The sequence below is a fragment of the Somniosus microcephalus genome, chromosome 8 (assembly GCF_052327205.1).
Source record: "Somniosus microcephalus isolate GS21.2 chromosome 8, FLI_Smic_1.0, whole genome shotgun sequence".
Lineage (NCBI taxonomy): Eukaryota > Metazoa > Chordata > Chondrichthyes > Squaliformes > Somniosidae > Somniosus > Somniosus microcephalus.
In genome coordinates this window covers 194,282,209-194,305,926 of record NC_140994.1, presented here as the reverse complement: position 1 = coordinate 194,305,926, position 23,718 = coordinate 194,282,209, and the positions used below count along the sequence as shown (strand labels likewise).

The 23,718-nt window shown below is 46.0% G+C and overlaps 1 protein-coding gene across 3 annotated transcripts in view; it reads right to left on the bottom strand.

Moving 5' to 3' along the window:
* The window catches only part of LOC147113997 (receptor expression-enhancing protein 2-like), a 185,954-nt gene that overhangs the window by 126,841 nt on the left and 35,395 nt on the right, over nt 1–23,718 (bottom strand). The window lies entirely within an intron of this gene.

The window sequence follows — 23,718 nt, the reverse complement described above, 5'->3', positions numbered from 1 at the left end:
AGCACCTCAGGCCTGGCCCGATCAACCCCTGCGAAGAAAGGAAGGAAGGCGAGCTCTCCCTCCCTGTCCCACCCCCTCACTCTTTCCCTCCCTCACCCTCTCTCTCTCTCTCTGCCCCTGCCTCTCCCTGCTTTACTCTCTCTTGCGCGGGGGAGAGTGAGACACCGCCGCTCACCTGCTCGCTTCCCTCTTCCCCCGGGCTTTCGGGCTGCGCGGGGAAAAGAGAGAGAGAGAGAGAGACTGGGGGGGGGGGGGGGGGGAGAAGACGGGGGAAAGTGAGATGCCGCCGCTCACCTGCTGCCGCCGGTTGCCGGGGTAACCCTCCTCCCTTCCCCCCCCCCCCCCCCGCCGAGCGGCTACAGGCTGAGAGAGAGAGTGTCCCAGGCACGGTTGCCGGGGAAAACCTTCTTTTCCCCCCCACCCTCCTGAGGGTCTACAGGCTGTGAGAGGGGCCCGGGCCCGGTTGCCGGGGAAATCCTTCCCCACCTCAACTCGCTCCCAAAATCCCCTCCACACACACACAAAGTGGGAAAAATAAATCAAGAGTTAGGAATCAAGATGGCTGCCACTCACCTCAGCTCAGAAGGATTAGGCCCGCCCACACACGCAATGAAACGTCCCCCGTGACGCACCAATTGGTCAACCATCAGGTTAATCCCCTGTACGATTGGTCAACCATCACGTCACTCAACGCTAATGAGCGGAATGTTGCCATTTTTTGAACCTTTTTTGTATACTGTCGGAACAATTTTTGTCTGACCAAAAAGTAAATATGCCTATTAGAGTCCCCTAATGATAAGCTTTCTTTTGATATAACATATGTGTAGGTACGCTTTTTAACTTTTGATTGTATAGACAGACGGACCAGTTTATATATATAGATATGCAATTACTATGCTCTTTTGCGACTATATTCAGTACAGCAAAAGCTACAGGATAACCTATAAAATAGGATACATTCAATCATTGGTACTGTATATGCTATAGAAGAAACAAATCACATTAGCCAATGTGCTGCAATACTCTGAATTCATAACCTCAAATTTCCATTACCACCACCAGTGACTGATCTGTAAGCACCAGTGCTTTATCCTAGTGTTGTAGAGCTCAACATGCTGTCTCCACATACAACCCAAGTTTGGACAAAATCTGCTGTTGGGTGTGTTCACAGTTCAAGTGCACATTTAATGAGCATTTGAATTCATTACACTTTTACTAAAATGCTACAGACAACACTGTCTCCCTATCAAACTTTCACAGTCGCAGATACTGTGCACACTATCATTTGCCTGACTTTCTGTGCGGTACTAAGGCAAACAATAGGTTTACTACTGTATTTGTCATGGGCAAGAAGTGTGATAGCAAAGGCCAGTAAAACTGGCCAAATTAAAAGTATATAAAAATATCCCAAAATACTGAAAAATAATGTTGTGCCTGTAATAAGCTCCCTAATGGTAAATTGACTATTACATTCAGTAGGAGCAGATTTGAAACATAATTCAGCAGTGCCTTGCTCTTGGCAAGATTTACATATTTTGGTCAACATCAACAACTTGCTCACTCCTGTCTTCCACCCCATCACAGACCTTCCCTTTTGTCCTTTCCTCCCCTCCCCCCACCTTTCCCTGACCATGCACTTGCTTAAAATCTATTACATCTCCAACTTTTTCCAGTTCTGATGAGAGGTCATCGACCTGAAACGTTAACTCTGTTTCTCTCACACAGATGCTGCCTGACCTGCTGAGTATTTCCAGCATTTTTTGTTTTTATTGCATTTATATAGTTCCTTTAATGTAGTTAAATGTCCCAAGGTGCTTCTCGAGAGTGTTATCAGACAAAAATTGATACCAAGCCAAAGAAGGAGACATTAGGACAGATGACCAAATGCTTGGTCAAAGAGGTAGGTTTAAAGCAGCATCTGAAAAAAGGAGAGAGAGGCAAAGAGGTTTGGGGAGTTTCAAAGCTTAGGGCCTAGACAGCTGAAGGCATGGCCACCAATGGGGTTGCGGGGGGGGGGGGGGGGGGGGGTGGCGAAGGAAGTGGGGCTTGCACAAGAGGCCAGATTTGGTGGAACATAGAGTTCTTGAAGGGTTTTAGGGCTGAAGGAGGTCACAGAGATAGGGCGGGCGGTACCGTGGAGGGATTTTAACACGATGAGAATTTTAAAACTGATGCGTTGGTGGATCAGGAATAATCAAATGTTCCTTACAGAAAATGTCTCCTGCCCCAAACACTGAAATAATTTTTTTTAAAAGGGAGAAGATCATCATCGAATGCGTGGAGTCCTGGTCGGTCTCGACTGTCAGGGGGAAGTGACAACAGATGTATCCTGACTGGAAGGGAGGAAACAAAATCACTAAAGACAGCATGAAGTGAGTGGGTTTTGTGCTGCACTCAAACAACTTTTAATGAATAGCTCCAAACTTGCAAATACAAATGCTGTGAACAAGTCAACTGCCTTGTCAAAAGAAGTGTGCAGCAGAAAGAGATATGGGATGGGTGCAGGAAAATTTTAACCATTTTTAGATGGGTGAAAAAAATTGTATAAGCAAGTGGCCATACGTCTCTTTTACAGGGACAGTCCCCGGATGAGGTACTGTGTCCCCGGACAAACGAGGGACTCAGAAGAGACCCCAGTTCACAAAACTCATCTCGTCTGCGAGGTGTGCCCTGGGCTAATCCTAGACTGTGGGGTGGGGAGCTCAGATGTGACCTCAGTCACTGGGCCGGAGTGGGGGAGGGGGGGGCGGTGTGTCGACACATCCGTGGTAATTATATGCACATTTGTTTTGCATTTCTACTGTATATGTGCAACTGTTAAAATGTAGGCTGCTAAACAAAATTTGCCTCGCTACGCTGAGCAACCTATATTTTCCGCCCTGAGTACTTTGCTGTGCTCCCACCCGGTGTGTCCTCAAATTGGTTTAGAAAATACAGTCACCCTAAACTATGATTACTTATTGAAAGACATCCCATAAGTAAATAATTTTGCATTAATTCTAGGTATGTATACAGTAAACAGATCAGCTATATGACTGTAATATTGGGTCAAAGAATAATTGGATTGTAGATAGCGTGTGTGTCCATTACTCTGTACAAATCCTTCAAAGGTTACAGCTATTTATCCTGGTGTTGGACATTTATTGTATTGGACATCAGTGTTTCACCGAGTCACCTGGTACTTCTCATACATTAACAGAGCTTCCACAGTCTCAAAGCTCCTTAAATCAACACCACTCTGCATCTACCCTGAGGGTATTAATCCATTATCCTATAGGGAAAAAATTCTTCCATCACCTCACTTTGTTTGACTAGTTCATTTGAATCTATGACCTCTCGTTCTAAACTCACAACTTGATATTTGCCTCTAAGGAAGTTATGATACATGTATGTATATCGTATTGAACCGATAATGCAAACAGGCATCAAGGGAACTGTATTTGGTCACATTTGTCCATATAATTGGTTGTCGTCATCAAAAGTAATGTTTGATTTGCTAATGACACCACCTTGATACAAGTGGCAATAAAGTCACTGCTGAGACAGCGCACTGATATACTTTTTCTGTTCACCAATGTGAGCAAAAAAAGTGATCGAGAAACGTATTTACTCAAATTAGCAACCGGAAATTATACCCAGGTTATATTCAGAATTAAGACGGTCAAAATCAATAACTAGAGAAAACTTTAATCTGCTGTCAGATATGGCTTGGTTCTTAAAACAGCAATTCTGACATTACAGCCTTGTCCCATTAAGCAGGAATAATAGTGATGTGTGGTGATAGATCACTATTCCCAAAGCTGAAATAAAGGACTGGATGTTAACTCGGAGTTGGGGAGGGAGCAGGGGCTGCTTGGAGGTTGGGAAACCCGGAAAAACAGGTTACTCAGGTTCAGTTTCCCAGCTGTAGCCAGCCAGATTGAGAGGCTGGCTGGCTGGCGGGTGGGTGGGTAGACCTTTGGCACCAGGCCGAAGAGCGGAGAGGAGGGAGAGAGGGATCAGAGGCCAGGGGAAAGATTGGCATCCGGAACAGAAGGCAGATTGGAGGCCAGGGGGAACGATTGGGGTCCAGAGTCGGGGAAGATCGGAGGCCAGAGGCACGAGTGAAGGCTGGAGTCAGGGTGAGATTGGAGGTCTCATGGAGGAGATCGGAAGGGTGGGGAGATCAGAAGAGTTGGGGGGATGTCTGATCATGGGGGTTTGGTGAAGCAGGTAAACTGGATCCAGCAGGTAAGTGGAAAGGTACTTACCTCCTGGATCAAGCAGTCCTCACCTCCCTTTAGCCACCGAGTTTCCCGAGCCCTGGGAAACTCAGACGGCCAGGGTTAAATTAAAATTGGTGGCTAAATGAGGCACGCAGCCTCATTGTAATATTTAAATTGCCAACCTACATCCTGGGAGCAGGTTGGTTCTATCACTGAGCCAAGACTGACACTACCAATACCCCTGTCCCTGACACTTCATACACGGAGTCAAAATAATCATGTGTTTTTTGGGGGGTGGAGGGGGAGAAATGCTTCATACTTCGAACATTGGGCTGCAGGTGGATTGTGGAGAGCCTAGAAAGACTGGGCGGGTTTGCCGGTGCAGGCAAAAGCGGTTTTCAGCACTGTAAGATGGGTTTGGTGTGTATTAGGTATTGTAGGAGGAGATAGGTGGATTATTTTGTTCTAAGTCTGCATGTGTTGGGTGGAGAAGCAACTTGGTCACCTAAAAGAATTTGTTCTCTCCTTATCCCTTCTTTTGTAAGATAAGTTTTCTTTAATTTCAGCTAATCAGAATGTGTTGCAGTAGCTGCCAATGCTAGATTTACGGACATGTCACATTTACAAGAACAACCTTTACATATACTCCCGGACCTGAAACGTTAACTCTGTTTCTCTCTCCACGGATGCTGCCTGGCCTGCTGAGTATTTCCAGCATTTTCTGTTGTTACTTTACATATACTGGTAGACCTCGTGTGACATTACTCAAAGTCAGATAATATGTAGCACCATTTAATGCACTATGTATTATTTTGCTGCTACAATGCAGCACTGTTTCCAATTTGTCCCTTTAAAAGGCAACAAAAGTCTTAGGCCTAGAAATTCAGTAGCGCCCTGTTTGGGGCGCCAAAAGTAGCGCCCCGGAAGTAGTCGCGGCCGCCCGCCGGAAATTCACTTTGCGCGCCTCAGAGGGAAGCGCGGCGCTACTCGAGGCGCCCCGCATCCCTCTTGGGGCGCTGCAGCTGAAGATCGCTGCGCAACGTGCCACAGCATGGCGCGCTGTGGTACTGCAGGCCTTCCTCCCCTTCTTAAAGGGGAGGGGCCTTGTGCAGCGCGATCGAAGATCGTGAGTGCCGGCAAAAGAGCCCGGCACCGAGGAGAAGTGCCGGGCTCTTGGAACGCAGTCGGCACACCACGGGGGGGGGGGCTCAGGAGGCCGGGGACGGCAGCGCGGAGAGGTGCTGGCAGGCGGCCAGCAAAAAAAATGGCCGCCCCGCACCTCAACCGCCGCAGGTAGGCCCCCCTGAACCGGTCGCAAATAGCGTCCGGCGTTAAAGCAGGGGGGGGGAACTAAATTTCGCGATCGGGGCGGTAGCGGGGCGCTGCGCACACCGATGATGTCATCGGTAGCGGCGCAGCGCTAACGGCTAGCACTGCCATTAGCGTCCCGCTAAATTTAGCGGGAGGCGTGGCCAGTGGCTTCCGACCCACTTAGCGCCCTCTTAAGGCGCTAACGGGTGGCGCAGCCCACTGAATTTCTAGGCCTTAGTACTGTAATTAGGCACATCCTACGGTCAATTCGAGGTTAATTGCTACTTAGGCAAGGGAGGTTTGCAGAATGGCAGGTGCTTGTAAATATGCAGCCCGCGGTCAGAAGAAATAACTGCCATTCCCTTGACAAATTACTTTTCACACTCTTGAGTGTGGCATCTGAAGTAAGAGGTCTGAAGTGTGACGCACTCAAAACATTATTTTAAAAAATACTTGCACTTATACACTCAAAAACATTAAAAAATATTTGCAGAGTGGTTTATCACATGAAAAGGTCTTGAGTTTCACACAAATGAATTGCTTTTTAAATGCACTGTGTTCTAAATGAGGAAAATGTACCTGCACATGGATTATTCTTACACACAAGCTCTCCTGTTTCTGAATCTGCTTCCCAGGTCATCACCTAAAACTCTATGCTTTGCCCCAAAGGTCCCACCGATAGTGAATAAACATACACTTAACCAAGGCAGGTTTAAATGCGTTAAGCTCTGGAAAGGTTTGGGGCTTTCCCTTCAGCAGAGAGTTGTCTCTGTGTCTTTGCCAATTACCAGTACCAATTTTGAGCGCCATCTGGGCTTAATACAGTTATTTTTAACTGGATCCTGTTTTGGCACCTCAAAAGACCAGAACAGCAAGACCACACATGTAATACACATCATTGGTAAATCACATTGGTAAACCAAACAGCAATTTTGACAACATCCAACAATAGGATCCGGTGAGGTAATTCCTCAAAATGTGCTGCACAAAAGACAACTAATGGTTTCCCCCTCCAGTCCTCCTAAATACTTAGTTCAATATTGCAGCAGTACTTCACAGCAAAGCAGGCTATGCGTTAAAACATGGACATTTTTGAAAATTTCCAACTGGTAAAGTTCCACTTAAACCCAGAAACTTCATTTCTAACAATCTTTCAATGTAAACAGTAGAGCATATTAGGAATTAGTACAGTTGACTACTCGGTTGTCCTGCACTACCAGCTTGTACTGATGGTTAGTGCAGATGAATAATGGTAAATTACAGTATGTTTGCTAAGAAGTGAGTTATGAGTCAGTGTCTGCTGTAGACACCTACTCTGGTTCAATGGCATCATTCATTCCTGCAAATGGATCCAATGCCATTTAAGTGCCAAAGTAGACTCACATTGCTGAATTATCTCCTTTTAGGAAAGCGTAATCCAAGGGTGTAACTATTGTAGCTTCTTGTGATCTGTGGCTGATATATTCATGCCTTTCGCATGTGCCACGTGCCTTTCCAAGCTTCTCGAAGGCAAACTAAGAAAACACTTGGCGAGACGAGGCCAGATATGGATTGTTAAGTTATTTAATTTCACAACAAATGAACATACAAAAAAGTGTTATGATTGGACTTAAGTCAGTCAATAAGTACTTCTTTTTGCACAATTTAAAAATAATACACCCGCTATTGTGGGGAAAACGCCCTGTAAATTCCTCGACTTGGTAAAAGTGGCCACACAATATGGAGTCAGCAGTTAAACTGAATGCTGGGAAATGAGTAAGAAAACTAAACTAATTAAAACCCAAGGATGTTTATTTAAACAAGACTTTCTTACCAGTGATAAGACAGCCAACATTGAAGAAGAGCTCGTTAGTTGGACATAAATATGCCATACCTTATCTGGTCCTCTGTAGGACCATTTTGTTAGGTAGTTCAAGTTCCAATATTTCTTTTAACCTATGTGTCCATGCCTCATTAATTTTGACATCTTCCAGAACCTTTACATGACTGTTAGAAGTGATTGACATTACAAGTAGTAAGCCCTTCAGACACATCTGTCACCCAGATTGGCCTATTTTATGGAAAGGGGGTTACTTGGCATGCCGCTTAGCAGAGTCTCTGTCTTCATTAAATGCAACTTCTCTTTGATAGTTAGAAGATGATTCTCTTTGTCGTCTTCTGTAGCAATCGTTACCTAGCAGATGCAGAAGGTTACCATAACTAGTACAAGGTATATTCAAGGCAGAGAGCAAGAAGACTGTAAGCCCATACTAGCCAGTTACAGACAGAGATTAGTGTATGAGATCAAAAAAGGGAGCCTTAAACCAGATAGCAGATACCATCACTCATGCACAAGATGGATTCAGCTGGAACAGAGAATCCTGCCATAAAAGATTAACTCAACATTCCAGAAGCCAACGTGGACGTCCCTGGGGAGGAAGATCATCAACTCAACCACGCTGCTCATAAGTCTTAAGCTCTAGAAACATTGCTACTCTCAAACTCTAATCTACAACAACAATTTATATAGCACCCTGAACATAGTAAAATGTCCCAAGGCACTTCACAGGAGCGATTATCAAACAAAATTTGACATCATGCCACATAAAGAAATATTAGGGCAGGTGATCACAAGCTTGGTCTTTGATAGTTAGAAGAAGATTCTCTTTTAATGTGAGTCTTAAAAGGAGGGGAGAGAGAGGTAGTGAGGTGGAGAGGTTTAGGGAGGAAATTCCAGAGCTTAGTGCCTAGTCAGCTGAAGGCATGGCTGGAAATGATGGAGTGAAGAAATCGGGGATGCACAAGAGGCCAGAATTTGAGATTTAAAAAAAATTCATTCTGGGGATGCGGGCGTCCGTAATTCCCCTCGAGAAGGTGGTGGTGAGCCGCCATTTCAGAGGGCAGTTAAGAGTCACCCACATCGCTGTGGGTCTAGAGTCACATATAGACCAGACCGGGTAAGGATTGCAGATTTCTTTCACTAAAAAGGACATTAGTGAACCAGATGGGTTTTTAACAACAATCCAATAGTTTCACGGTCACCATTACTGGTGCTAGCTTTTTATTCCAGATTTATTTAATTAAATGAAATTAAACTCCCCCTTCCCGCCTCGAGGAGACGGGACCCGATGCGGGTACCCGCCTCCTGGGAAAATGGCACGGAGGCGGGTTGGGGGCAGAATGGGTACCTGTCCCCAGTTTCTGCCATTTTCCCAGCAGTCCCGCCTCCAAATCCGCCTGCCCAGGGCTGGCAAAAGCGCCCCCATTGATCGCAACTATAATTTGATAATCAGCAATCCAAGTAATGCTGATATACAATAACATACTGAATTACAACCTTGTATATTTCATTAAGTAATGCTGTCTATTATTTGTTATTCCAATTGCTAGATAATCCTAACTATAAACTGTTTCAATTTATTAATTATTTGTATGCTCCATGTTTAATTTTAAGTAGTGATAATTAGGATCTTGCAGTCAATAAATAGTTGTAGGTGCAATTGATCTCTTCTTTGATGATCTGGGTTGTAAGGTAGACTCAAATTCAATCCAAATTGGGTGGTGCAGTTCGGCAAGCTGACTTAGGCATCATTCATTCCTAGACCTAAACTGGATGCCCCAGACTGTTCCTTATTTGAGAAGTTGGAGGGGAGAGAGCAGGTGAAGGTTCGTCTTCTTCCTTGACTTACATTTATCGGAATCCAGTGTTCTTACTCCATGCTTCCCCACATCAGTGGGTTGTCTTTCCGGACTTAAAGCATCCTCCTACACTACCCTTCTGAACCTGGCAAAAAAGCCTGCCCGCACAACTTTCTATTTAAATAACAACAGAAAATGCTGGAAAAACTCAGCAGACCAGGCAACATCTGTGGAGAGAGAAATAGAGTCAACGTTTCGGGTCGAAACCCTTCTACAGGACTGAGAGAAAAGGCAGGAAATGAAACAAAAGGCAGTTTGGGGGCTGGGAAATGGGTGAGGGGATGAAAGAAGAGACATTGAGAGATTCAAGGTGAGACGAGATGGTAATAGGACAGGTAAAGAAACAGACAATGGCTCTAGATGAAGTGTGAAATGTGCTGGCAGAGTGAAAGACAGCTGCCATGTGGGAGAGAGAAAAAAAAAGGAAACGTCACAAACCAAAAGTGTGGATAAAAAATATAAAAATATAATAGGAGCCGAGGTTATGATCTGAAGTTGTTGAACTCAATATGGAGTCCGGAAGGCTGTAAAGTGCATAATCGGAAGATGAGGTGCTGTTCCTCGAGTTTATGGTGAGCTTCCGTGGAACAATGCAAGAGGCCACAGACGGTGAGGCCTGAGTGGGAATGGAATGGTGAATTGAAATGACAGGCGACCGGAAGCTCGGAGTCACCCTTACAGACTGAACGGAGGTGTTCCGCAAAGCGGTCACCCAATCTGCGTTTAGTCTCCCCAGTGTAGAGGAGACCACATCGTGAGCAGCGAATACAGTATACTAGATTGCAAGAAGTACAAGTAAATCGCTGTTTCACCTGGAAGGGGTGTTTGGGGCCCTGGACAGTGGGAAGGGGGGGAGGTATATGGGCAGGTGTTGCATCTCCTGCGATTGCATGGGAAGGTGCCGGGCAAAGGGGAAGGGGTGCTGGGGGTGATAAAGGAGTGGACTAGGGTGTCTCGGAGGGAGCAGTCCCTACAGAATGCTGAAAGGGGAGGGGAAAATGTGTTTGGGGGTGGTGGGATCATGTTGGAGTTGGCGGAAATGGCAGAGGATGATCAGTTGAATGTGGAGGCTGGTGGGGTGAAAGGTGAAGACAAGGGGAACCCTATCGTGGTTCTGGGAGGGAGGGGCAGGGGTGAGGGCTGAAGTGCGGGAGATAGAATGGATCCGGTCGAGGACCGTGTCAACCATGGTAGAGGGGAATCCTCGGTTGAGGAAAAAGGAAGACATGTCGGAAGCACTGGTGTTGAAGGTGGGATCGTCGGAGCAGATGCGGCGGAGATGGAGAAACTGGGAGAATGGAATAGAGTCCTTACAGGAGGCGGGGTGGGAGGAAGTGTAGTCCAGGTAGCTGTGGGAGTCAGTGGGCTTGTAGTGAATGTTGGTCAATAACCTATCCCCAGAGATGGAGATAGAGAAGTCGAGGAAGGGAAGGGAAGAGTCGGAGATGGACCATGTGAAGGTGAGGGAAGGGTGGAAATTGGAGGCAAAGTGAATGAAATTGTCTAGTTCAGGGCGAGAGCAGGAAACGGCACCGATTCAGTCATCAATGTACCGGAAAAAGAAGTGAGGGAGGGGACCCGAGTAGGACTGGAACAAAGAGTGTTCCACATATTCCACGAAAAGGCAGGCATAGCTGGGACCCATGCGGGTACCCATAGCAACATCTTTAATTTGGAGGAAATGAGTGGAGTCAAAGGAGAAGTTGTTCAATGTGAGAACAAGTTCAGCCAGGCGGAGGAGGGTGGTGGCGGATGGCAACTGGTCGGGCCTCTGTTCAAGGAAGAAGCAGAGCGCCCTCAGGCCATCCTGGTGGGGGATGGAGGTGTATTTCTATTTAAATACTTGACTGACTCACTGTTATAAACAGACAACCCCAACAGAGCAACAGAAAAACAGAAAGGTAGAGGATTATTTAAATGGCGATAGATTGGGAAATGTTGATGTACAAAGGGACCTGGGTGTCCTTGTACACCGGTCACTGATAGCAAACATGCAGGTGCAGCAAGCAGTTAGGAAGGCAAATGGTATGTTGGCCTTCATTGCAAGAGGATTTGAGTACAGGAGCAAGGATGTCTTACTACAGTTGTACGGGGCTTTGGTGAGACCACACCTGGAGTAGTGTGTGCAGTTTTGGTCTCCTTACCTAAGAAAGGATATACTTGCCATAGAGGGAGTGCAGCGAAGGTTCACCAGACTGATTCCTGGGATGGCAGGACTGTCGTATGAGGAGAGATTGGGTCGACTAGGCCTGTATTCTCTAGAGTTTAGAAGAATGAGAGGGGATCTCATTGAAACGTATAAAATTCTGACAGGGCTAGACAGACTGGATGCAGGATGCTTCCCCTGGCTGGGGGGTCTAGAACAAGGGGTCACAGTCTCAGGATACGGGGTAGGACATTTAGGACAGAGATGAGGAGAAATGTCTTCACTCAGGAGGGTGGTGAACCTGTGGAATTCTCTACCACAGAAGGCTGTGGAGGCCAAGTCACTGAATAGAATTAAGAAGGAGATAGATAGATTTCTAGACACAAAAGACATCAAGAGGTATGGGGAGAGAGCGGGAATATGGTATTGAGATAGAAGGATCAGCCATGATCATATTGAATGGCGGAGCAGGCTTGAAGTGCCAAATGGTCTACTCCTGCTCCTATTTTTCTATGTTTCTATGAACACCTGGGACCAGAGACTTCCCAGTATAATGGGTATGTGCTGTATATTGATTACCAAGACAGGCTGACTAATGGTTCATTATTTAGTGTCTTTGGGGAAACATCATCTTATTTCATTAGCACTTTAACCACTTACTGTATCAGTGCTTTTTTTTAAAAAAAAAAGCATGGGTGATTAGTACACTGTGCTTGAAAACACAACCTTTTAAATGTAAATTCAACTTCCCAAAATCCTCTGTGGAAAATGGTTAAAAAATCCTGAAACGCGAGAAGTATTATGTGGATCCAGATCACACCTGAATCAGGAGTTCTACAAACTGAACTAAGGCAGCAAATGTTCAAATTTCATCCGATTGCTTAATGAACCAATTTGAACACAAAGAGATGCTAAACAGGAATCAATGTTACTGAATTTTTAATGTAACGCCTATGACATTTGCCACTGGATTTATTAAATTATGTTTTCGGTGTATGTTAACATTGTACTCTGATCAGGAATTCTGTATCGTGGGAATAATTTGGTCCATTGGAATTCAACGCTTAAGCCAAAATTCTGCTAGGATCAGGTGTTTATTTCTCTGGCGTGCACAGTGACAACATGCTGATGATGTACTGGCTTCAGACTCTCTCACTGCAGCAATTCAGCAGCAAACACCGTTTGTTATGCAAATTAAACGAATTGATTGGAAAGGCAGAGGACTGTATGGCACACTTTGTTTAGAAAGTGCCGAGTGGAAGCGGCAGGGTGGAATGGAATTCTGTCTCACAATTGGTTACTAATCACAGCATTGTTCGTCAGCTGTCTGCTTCTTTCTGTCTGTTTCTCTGCTGTTAACACACCAATCCGGAAGTTTCACTATTTTCTTCTTCATAATTATGTTCCAAAATATGCAAATATATAAACTGAAAAAGGGTCCAATTCCTTATGAATTGTTAGGGTGAAACGTTTGCTTCAATAAAATCAATAGGGTTATCTTATGACAGGAAATATGTTTTAGCAGATACTCAATGGAGATGGATTGAAACTTTGTGCTATGGGCCCCATGTTATCGACTGCAAACACAGCTAAGGGGCCACTTATATCCCACATCATCCCAGCACATCCTCTCGAGTTAAATGGATGAACACAAGGCACCACGTTAATTGTGATTATCTGGAAAACTAAATTTATATTGAAGGATAGAAAAACACAACCACTTCAAACCCATCCAGTCTGTCACAATACTGACTCTTAGTTGACCCTTCTGCTTTTAGTTTGGATTTGACTTCACCTTTCAACAGGGTTACGACCTTCACTTTCTTGGATTCAGATTTTTTGGTGCCTCCAAATGGTGATGCAAGCTAACATAGGTAAACGATTCATTCAAACAGATATCAAAACATGCGAGTTCATTCAGCACCCGCCACATTACACCTCGTACCCTCCACCTACCCAGACCAGCAGAAGGAACAAAAAAATTATAAAGATACATCTCATGAGCACACCTCATGAGCAAATACAATGGTATAAGATTCAATTTTTCCTTGTTTTGTACTCAGAAAGGATATTCATTTTCACACAGGTTTGTGAAACTGCTCAGCCTATAATCAGGACAGTTTCCTCACCTACCAGGTAGGAGGAAAAACGCATCTGACCTGGGCTGGCTGAGCAGCGCAAGGTGGGCAGGGAGCTTTGCTTCGTCAAATTCTCCTGCTTCTGAGAAGCATGAATGACTGCATAGTAAGTATGACCCATGGTGACTGCCAAGTGTTTCTCTGATGCTTGTTTTATGTCGCTACACTGTGGGAATATAAATCAGAGGGGAAAAAATCTGGAGATTGTTCCCTGGCTGTTCTGCAAAAAGTCTTTTTTTGGTGCCAACTTTATTTAATCAATCAATCAAGATGGTGCCAAACTAGTGTAAGATAGATATAAAACCAATACAATTGTTCAACTAGAATATATTAGTGCAAGCTATAAATATTTTAACCCAGTATATTGAATCAACACAACATGTAAATATTGCACCAAAATATACAATTAAACCAATATTTAAAAAAAGATATAAAAATTAGTACAACATATAAATATTAAGCCAGTATAAAAATTCAATTTAGTCCAAGATAGATACTGAACTAATAGGATACATAAATATTAAATCAGTACAATATGTAAATATTAAATCAGTAGAACGTAGCACTTGAGTATGGCAAATCACACTAGCAAAACAAACTCAGTCAGACCAACGTTGTGGATGTGGAGGAAATAAAAGGCACCATCTTTGTCCCTGGCCTTGACATTTGGAGTTGGCACCTGCAGGCTAAATAAGATACAGTACGATCTGAACTGGCTGAAAGTTGAAATCAAATTCAACTTTCCTCTCATTGTAACAAAGATAAAACAAAGCTAATGCAAGAATTCTGAAATTTGGGAAAACAAGTTAACTTTTGACGAAATTGCTACTATCTAGGAAATAAATTCTGCTGGTCTCAAGAGATGGTAAAATGTGAAACGACAATGCACAGACTAGAAAGAGGAATACAGAAAGCCTAGTAGGTTGTTTTAGTAGACTGATCAAAGAGCTTACATTTAGTTTGATGAATGTCCTTGACAATTTGCGGTGTTAAATTGATTAAGTAGATAATGGCTGCATGTCATGTAAGTGCTGACAGCATGCACTGAAAGTGGCAAAGTCAATTTTCAAATACTGTATATTAGCATTCACAAGCACAGACACCCTTTGTAGGAATAAGGGAATGTAGCCACGTGTCTGTATCTAGTGGATGCACAGAAATCTCGCTCAACTCTGGGTTAGATTTCTATTTCCAAACTCCAGCTATTTAATCTTGTATGGATCATTGGTGATGACACATCTGGAATACTGTATACTGTTTGAACATCCTACCTTAACAACCAAAACAAAAATCACACTGCAGTGCATCCCCTTTAAATAAATTCAGGCACCACTAGCATACCCTTTATATATTCCCTCCACCTTTTCTAACATTTCTCTGAAGTATTTTGTCATCTCCCATTAACCCTTGGTCTTCTCAAGAACAGACTAACACCCGGACTATCTGGTAACCTGCACCCTGTCCTCTTCTAATGCCACTCATGAAGTGCAAGTGATTAAAAAAAAATTAATGTTTTATTTTTCCACCCATGGCCTCTGCTTGGCTATGCTGCATGTTAGTACAACTGATATCTCAAGTGCCAACAGATACAACAACTTGTATTTATATAGCGCTTTTAATGTAGTAAAACATCCCAAGGCATTGCACAGGAGTATTTTAAGACAAAAAATTTGACACCGATCCACATAAGGATAAATTAGGGCAGGTGACCAAAAGCTTGGTCAAAGAGGTAGGTTTTAAGGAGCATCTTAAAAGAGGAAAGCAAGGTAGCGAGGCGGAGAGGTTTAGGCAGGGAATTCCAGAGCTTAGGGCCTAGGCAACAGAAGGCACGGCAACCAAAGGGAAACAGATGGGAAATAACAGTCACAAACTAACATCTAATAACTCAGTGGTGCAGCATACTGCAATACTAACAGGATACACCATTACACCACTCATTATTTACAAGCTTACATTAGTTTCACAAGGTTTAACTTGTTGATTTATTCAAGATCCCGAGTATGTCAGTAAGATCCCCTCTAAGTAGTCCGAGGCCAGGTATCAGATGGGTATCACTTTACTGCACATTTTCCAGTAATTCGTGAGATATGGCAACCAGAACTGCACACTGTACTCCAGCTGGGGATGAACCAATGCCTTGTATAGATTTATTACATCCTGTGGAATCGCACTATACAATCTGTAACATCCTATTTGCCTTATTTACCACTGATGCATACTGTACATAACAACCTGTCCACTAATACTGCCAGATACTTTTTGCATGCTGCATCTTGTAAAGTAAAACCAGTTTATAGTTCCCACATTTATACTTTGCATTTGTCAACACTGAATTTAATTTGCCATTTCTTAGCCTGACTTCATAATCTCTCTAGATCCCTCTGTAGCTGATCAGCCTGCTCTTTTTTGTTTGCAAACTTCTCCCAACCTTGGCGTCAGACAAATTTGTGACAGTTTTGTGTCTATCCTCTCTTTCAAGTGATTGATATACAACTGGAATAACAAGCTCAGAGCACTGATCCTTGGCGCACCTCACCTTCCACCACTCCAACACAGCTCCATGTTTTGACCATCCCCCATATCCTTCAATGCCAATCCAATCCAATTCAATAACTGCCCATTATTCCATTCTTTACTACTTTATGGACCAATTCCCTATGTAGCACTCTATCAAAAGTCTTTGTGAAGTCTAGAGTCCCTTTAGTCACAAGCTCCAATACCTCCTCAAAGAATTCTAACAGCTTTGTCAGGCAATGCAGTGTAGGTTTACCAGCATGATACCCAGACTTCAAAGGGTCAAGTTACCAGGAGAGATTACACAAATTAGGGTTGTATTTCCTAGAATTTAGAAGATTAAGAGGTGATCTAATCGAAGTTTTCAAAATATTAAGGGGAACAGATTGGGTAGATAGAGAGAAACTATTTCCACTGGTTGGGGATTCTAGGACGAGGGGCCATAGTCTAAAAATTAGAGCCAGACCTTTCAGGAGTGAAATTAGGAAACACTTCTACACACAAAGGGTGGTAGAAGTTTGGAACTCTCTTCCGCAAATGGCAATTGATGTTAGATCAATGTTAATTTTAAATCAGAGAGTGATAGCTTTCTGTTAACTAAAGGTATTAAGAGAGATGAGCCAAAGGCAGGTATATGGAGTTAGGTCGCAGATCAGCCATGATCTCACTGAAGGGCTGAGCAGGCTCGAGGAGCTGAATGGCCTACTCCTGTTCCTATGATCTTTCCCCATAAAACCACGCTGACTTGCCCTGATGACTTCACACTTCTCTAGATGTTTCAATACCCTTCAAGATAGCCTCTTAACATTTTACCCACGACCAGCATCAGGCTCACTGGCCTGTAATTTCTAAGACAGTTCTTTTTCAAGGAAGGTCTTGTGTCTTCTTCTCTCCAATCCTTCGGTACAATGTCTACTTATAATGATTCCCTGACCAAGTACATCAGTTATTTTTTGAACCACCCTTTTCTGCAAACCAACCAGCCCCAAGACCTCATTCTCTTTTAATGCCTCCAAATGTTCCCATCACTTGCTTATCCCCAATTACTATATCCTTAAAATGTCCTTTTTTCCTGCAAAATCAACCCTCACTTCCAGGAAAGAGTCAAGGGCTTCTTTCATGAACACCAATACAAAGAAACTACTTCGGATATCTTCCATTTTCCCAGCAGCCCCATTCAAAGGCCCACTACCTACTCGACTCTGGTTAATCCAGATGTATTCAGAGGTCTTTTATGTTGATTATTTGTCCTGCATTCCTAATCTCATCATCTGCTTTCACCTGTCTAACCAGCCTAGTGAATGAGCATCTTTTAGTTGATAAAGTGTTTTCACACCATCCTTACACTCCTGTCTATTGTTGAATATGAAGACCTAAATTTGAGAAATATCCTTTTTCAAAAGCCTTATTCTTCACGTTTACCTCCCCTTCTTGTCCACCTAAGTTTCCTCTTACCCAATAGTATAAACTGACTTTGTAATTCTTTCATTGTGCATTTAAAAGTATGCCACGTCTTGTCCCAACTTTATCCCCTTAAAAATCTACTCCAGTCCAGTTTGGTTACCTACATTCTCATCCCCTGAAAGTCCACTTTCCTAAAATTAAGGCTTTTGTTCTACTCTCCTTATTCATGGAATATATGATGCCAATCTCAATTATTTTCTGGTCACTGTTTCTATGATGTCCCCATACTTGTTCAATCATCTATTTACACAAAACCAGATCCAGAGTTGCCTCCTTCCTCATCTGCTCCTTAACCATCTGGGTCAAAAAGCAGTCCACGGCCATGTCTAGGAAGTAAGGCCTAGAAATTGGGTATAGCCCCGCTTGAGGCGTTAGAAATGGCGCTGCGCAAAGTTTATAGCCAGACTAAACTTATCGCCGCCTGGCGCGATATTGGGTTGCATCGCCCCCAAAGGGGATTGAGGCGCGAATTCAGACATTGCACGGGCCTCCTAAGGTGCAAAACTTCCGGCGCTACCCAATATCAGCGCGGACGGGCGCAGCGCCGGTGATCTCAATTACCGATAACCACGAGACTTCCAGGCGCCGGCCGGCTCTTAAAGGGGTGGGTCAGTCAGCCTCAGCTTCCACACTCAACGCCCTGTAGGCCTCAGAATCGGTGCTCGCCCTTCTCTGGCGCAAAAAACTTGGTCAAGATGGCGCAAAAAACTTGGTCAAGATGGAGAAGGTGAGACAGAGAGCAGAGCGCTTCAGCACTGAGGCTCTGGAGCAGTTGGTGTCCGCAGTGGAGCGCCGTCGAGATGTTCTCTATCCTGACAATGGCAGGAGGCCGAATCAAAAGGAGTACCGCCGAGCTTGGAGGGATGTTTGTCAGAGAGTCAACTCCAGCAGCATGGCGACCAGGAGCCCTGTTCAGTGCAGGAAGAAATTCAACGACCTCACTCGGGTCGTTAGGGTGAGTGTTGTTTATGCAAACTTCTGATTCCCTCCATCTGCACCTGACTTCGCGCACCCTGTAGCCATGATGCCCCAATGGCCATCTGTCAGCAAGCACCCATGGCCCTTTCTGGGCACACACATGCACATTTGACTCAAGGCATCATGTAAGGGCTCTTGCACCATGGGGGGCATGAGATGATCTCTCAAGGCATCATGTAAGGGCTCTTGCACCATGGGGGGGCATGAGATGATCACTCAGGGCATCATGTAACAGAACTTCCCCTTCTTTCCCCTGCAGTCCAAGCTGGCGACGATCCGCAAGGACCAGCTTCGAACCGGTGGCGGACCTCCACAAGTGGTCACTCTCACGGATCTCAAGGAGAGAGTGCACCAGATTCTTGGAGGACGTCCGAGTGGTCCTATTACCACTGCAGCTGCCGACCCCATTGTCGACAGCGAGGGTAAGGCTCTCGCCTTTTTCAGCTGTCTCCTTCCACTTGGTCCCCCCGCCAGCATGCTTTCTCAGTGTGCAGCCATGTCAGAGCCTTGCCGCAATCTGGCATGCCTTGCCGCCAACCTGTCCTTTTGCTAAAGCCACTCTTCGACCTCCCTGCTTTCAGATGCTGCATCACCAACTCGGGATCTGCGCCCTGAAGCTGCCAGTGCCAATGCCTCCGGAGGCGAGGATCAGGAGGAAGCCGGAGCATCCGTTCAAGCCTCAGGGGAGCCTACACATCTGCAGACTGGGGATAGTAGTTCCCTGGAGGGGAGTGGGGGGGGGGGGTGCTCTCATGATGAGCCAGTTGCCGGAACAAGCGGCCTGCAGCAACGCGAGGGGGGTAGGCAAGTTCGGCCACCAGCTCCCCGGAGGGCAAGGCAGGGAGCGATGACTGCTGCACAGAGTGCAGAGGAGGTGCGTAGCCTGGCTGAAATGAGCACCCAGGCCCGGCTCAGGCACACTGAGCTGATGGCTGCAGTGGGGAGGATGCCTCAGTCGATAGAAACACTGGCAAAGAGTGTGCTGGACTTTGGAGCAGCAATGGAGAGGATTGTCCAGGGCTTCGAGGCTGCTATGGAAAGGACTGTTCAGAGCTTCGGACAATCCCTGGAAAGGTCTGTCCAGGGCTTGTCCGAGGCAGTGGAACGGACTGCTCCGGCCTGGTCTGAAGCAATGGAAAGAACGGTCCAGGGCTTCTCCGAAGCACTGGCACCTGCCACACAGGTCCTCACTGCTGCCACGCAGTCACTTGCTGGCCTCGTCCACACCCAGATTGAGGCAACGCGAACTCTCACTGCAGCCACCCTATCTGCATCAGCTAGGATCACCCCGGGCCCTTCCAGTACCATACGAGGCCAGGAATCAGTGGAGCAGTCGATTGTGGCGGATGAGCCGAACCGGTCCCCTCAGAGAGCCAGTGTGTCGTCCGACCATGGTGCAGGTGTCCTCTCTCGGCAGGTGACCATTGCTCATGCCACCGCTGGTACGGCTGCAGTGCAGCTGCCACCACCTGCAGGGCACACTGCTTCCAGCCATGCCCAGATCAAGCAGCCAGCCTCCGCACCCTCCAAGACCAGAGGTCGTCCAGGCCGTCCCTCAGGGGCTTCTGCGCTTCCACACAGTCAGCAGGCGTCCCCCAGCCTTGACCCCGCCACTGGGGTTCAATTACGTAGGAGCAGCAGGGAGGGAAGGGGCCGACCGCGAATGAGAAGTCGTTCTCCATCAAGGGGCCAGCAGTACAGGGAGATGCCGAGACGTTTCTTTGGCCAAATTCAAGGACTCCCTCACCTGTTGTGATTGTTGGAAATGGTTTGTTTAGTTTTGCGGCTTTGCCGAAGAGTTAACTGTTATTTTGTTAGTTATGGTTTCTGTTGACATGACGTTGTTATGCTGGAAGGAAGGACTTTTTTGACAATAAAGAAGTTTTAATTTGCAATGGTACACGTTACTATTTACAGTCATGCTGGCCTTCAGAGGCTTTGAAAGATCAGAAGTGCGCAGGACGAATGACACCCATCATTCCGTCAGAGGGGTCTCGAACCGAGTCCTGATGAGCCTCTGACGGATGGCCCTTCCACTTTCAGGAGCCCTCCCATCTTCCTCCTCCTCGTCCGCATGCTCCTCCTCCTCCTCCTCCTCGTCCGGCTGCTCGTCCTCCTCCTCGTCCGCCTGCTCTGCTGGACCTTGGAGGGACAGCTGGCATTGGCTGGGTGCGTCGAATGGCCAAGTTGTGGAGCATGCAGCAGCCGACGACGTGACCCACTTGCTCCGGCAAGTACTGCAGGGCTCCCCCCGAATGGTCTAGACAGCGGAAACGCTGTTCGAGCACACCAATAGTGTGCTCCACAATGTTCCTGGTCGCCTGATGGCGTACAGCTCTTCTGCTGGGGTGGCGGCCAAACGGAGTGGTGTCATGAGCTATGGGCAGAGAGGATAGCCCTTGTCCCCAAGAAGCCAGCCTCGTGGGTGAGCCGGCCCCTCAAAAAGGTCACAAACTGAGGTCTGCCGCAGGATGAACGCATCGTGGCTGCTCCCTGGGAATTGGGCGTTGACTGCCATGATCATTTGGCGGTGGTCACAGACCAGCTGCACATTGAGGGAGTGGAACCCCTTGCGGTTGCGGAAGTCCTCAGGATTCAGTAATGGCGCCCGCAAAGCCACGTGTGTGCAATCAATTGCCCCCTGCACCATGGGGAAGTCCGCAATAGCAGTGAAGCCCTGCGCGCGCTCCGCCTGCTTCTCCAGGGTCAGAGGGAAGGTGATGAATTGACGCCTTCTTCTATAAAGGACAGCTGTCACTTGCCAGATGCAACAATGCACTGCAAACAGAGATATTCGCAATGTCCCCAGTGGCTGACTGAAAGGATCCGCTGGCATAGAAATTGAGGGCAACAGTCACTTTGACGGCCACCGACAGAGAGGTCCTGCACCGTAGACGCGGCTGCAGATCCTCAGCAAGCAGGTGGCACAGCTCAGTTACAACCTCCTTACCGAATCGGAGCCTTCGAACACACTGCTCCTCCGACATGGCAAGGTATGACACCTGCTGCCTGAATACCCTCGCAGCGTACCCTCTGATTGGCCGACCTCCATTGCCCCTCCTCCTTCTGGCCAATCCTGGCCCTCTCTCCCGCCGTCTCTGTGCCCCTTCAAAGTGTCCGGCCATGAGGACGTGGCCCTCCAAAGCAGCTCCCATTCCGATGCCAGTCGGGCAAAACGCTGTTAGGCGTAGCGCTCCAACTGCTCCGGACAGGTCTGAAGGTCCCAAGTATTCTTAGGCTAAATCCAAAAAAATCTGCTCAACAGTAGCTCACCAACTCTCTCCAGCAACGATCACAATGAACAGGCCAAGTGGCTGCAGCTTTTATACTAGAGCTGTCCCCTTTAAATAGCGCCCCCTGACTCCGAGAAGGGCCTGGTAACGTTCCATCGAACTGTCACTAATAGCGCTAGGCGGAAAGGTTCCGGGCGCCACCGAATATCCGGTCAGGGGCGCCTAAAAGGCGTTGCACACTGAAATGACGTCATGATCTGCCTGCGCACGCGGGCTAACAGTTAGCACAGGCGTTAAATGTATAGTCAATATGGGAGGTGTCGCTATGTTCATTGCGCCCGCCCGAACATTGGGTAACGCCCCACATTTCGGACTCATTAGGCGCTAATCGCCGGCGCTAACAACCGAATTTCTAGGCCTAAATCTCTTAGCTCCTGGTCCCACTATCGGCCTCTTGGTAAATTACCAGCAGTTTAAAATTCTCCATAACAATTGTATTTGCACACAAATATACGTTCCTGATCTGTTGGCACAGCCCAGCATCTACAGCCTCACTCTTGTTCAGTGAGTTGTAACAGATTCCAACAATTAGCCTCTTCCCCTTACATCTTACCTCAATCCACATGTCTGTATCATGTCCATGCTAAATCAAATTTAATTATTTCCCTTACCTTCATTTACATAAAAAGCAACATCCCCTCCTGCCCCGTTTTCTATTCTTACGTAGCAATTGATATCCTCGGACGTTCACCCGACTCTGTGTCTTTCTTTGGCCAATACTCAAATGCCCCCGATATCATAACCTTCACCAGCATAAAGCTCCAGAACACCCAATTTATTCTTAATACTCCTGATTTGAGAAAGACACTTGTCTCCACTCCTTAATGCAGTCGTCCTTAGCATTCCCACTTCTGATCTCTCCTTCTTCCTCGGTTTACTTTCATTCTTAATCTGGTCTAAATTCAACGCACTCAGAATGTGGTTTATTGCAGTGCTGTGGTTTCCCGATCTTCAAAATTTCAACCCCCCCAATACTAGTTTAAATCCATTCCCAATGTTCTAACCATCCTCTCTGCAAGTATATTGGGACCAGTGTAGTTCAGGTGCAGGTCATTGCGTTTATATTGCCTCCCGGAGTTCCAATACCCCCAAAATTTAAATCCTTCATGGTGTAAATTTAAATCATACACCATGTCTTTAGCCACATATTTCCTGCATAATCTTATCCTGCCTACACTGTCCAGTGTGTGGCACCAGTAGTAATCCAGAGATGACCAATATAGAGATTCTTGTCTACTGTCAATATTATCTCTATTGAGGTGGTATTAGTCGCTGCCTTAAGTGGTCTCAACACCTACTTTTTAAATGCAAGTTAACTCACACTGTTCTAGATCTACTAGCGCAATAATGAAACCCAGGAGTGCAAGAATGAAACTCCCTTGTGATCTGGATCACGTCTTAAGTACATGTACTCCTTCAACCTCTCCAACGGTAGACCCATGGTCGCTGAGTAAAACTGAAGTGAGAGATAGTAAAAGTAGAGATATTTAGAACACTAGTCAATCTCACATGGGAGATTGAGCATCTCACCTTATTCCACCCCTCTCACCTCATTTAAAATTCTTGTTCTCTACCGCCCACCCAAGTACCATAAAAATGTTATTACTGAGATATCTTCACTGTTCTCCTCCCTCAGCCTCTGCACCGAACGAATTCTCATCCTCGGTGATTTCAATTTCCATCTCAGTTCATCATGCTCTCTCTCTCCTCTGAGTTCACTAGCCTCCTATCCTCCCTCCACGTAAACTCCCCAACCCATATTCACGGCCACCCCCTATAGGATTTCGCAATAATTTCAAAATTTCCTACAGTTCTGAAGATTAATTTTGATTAAAGAATACCTGGGTATATACCTGTAAAAATCCAGGGGATCAAAATGGCCGCCAGACCGCATGGTAAAAGACAAAAGGACTTGAAAAGGCAGCTTGTGTGTGTGTCTGTGAAAAAGGTGAAGATCAAAGATGGCTGACCAGACTGCCAATCAAAGGCAG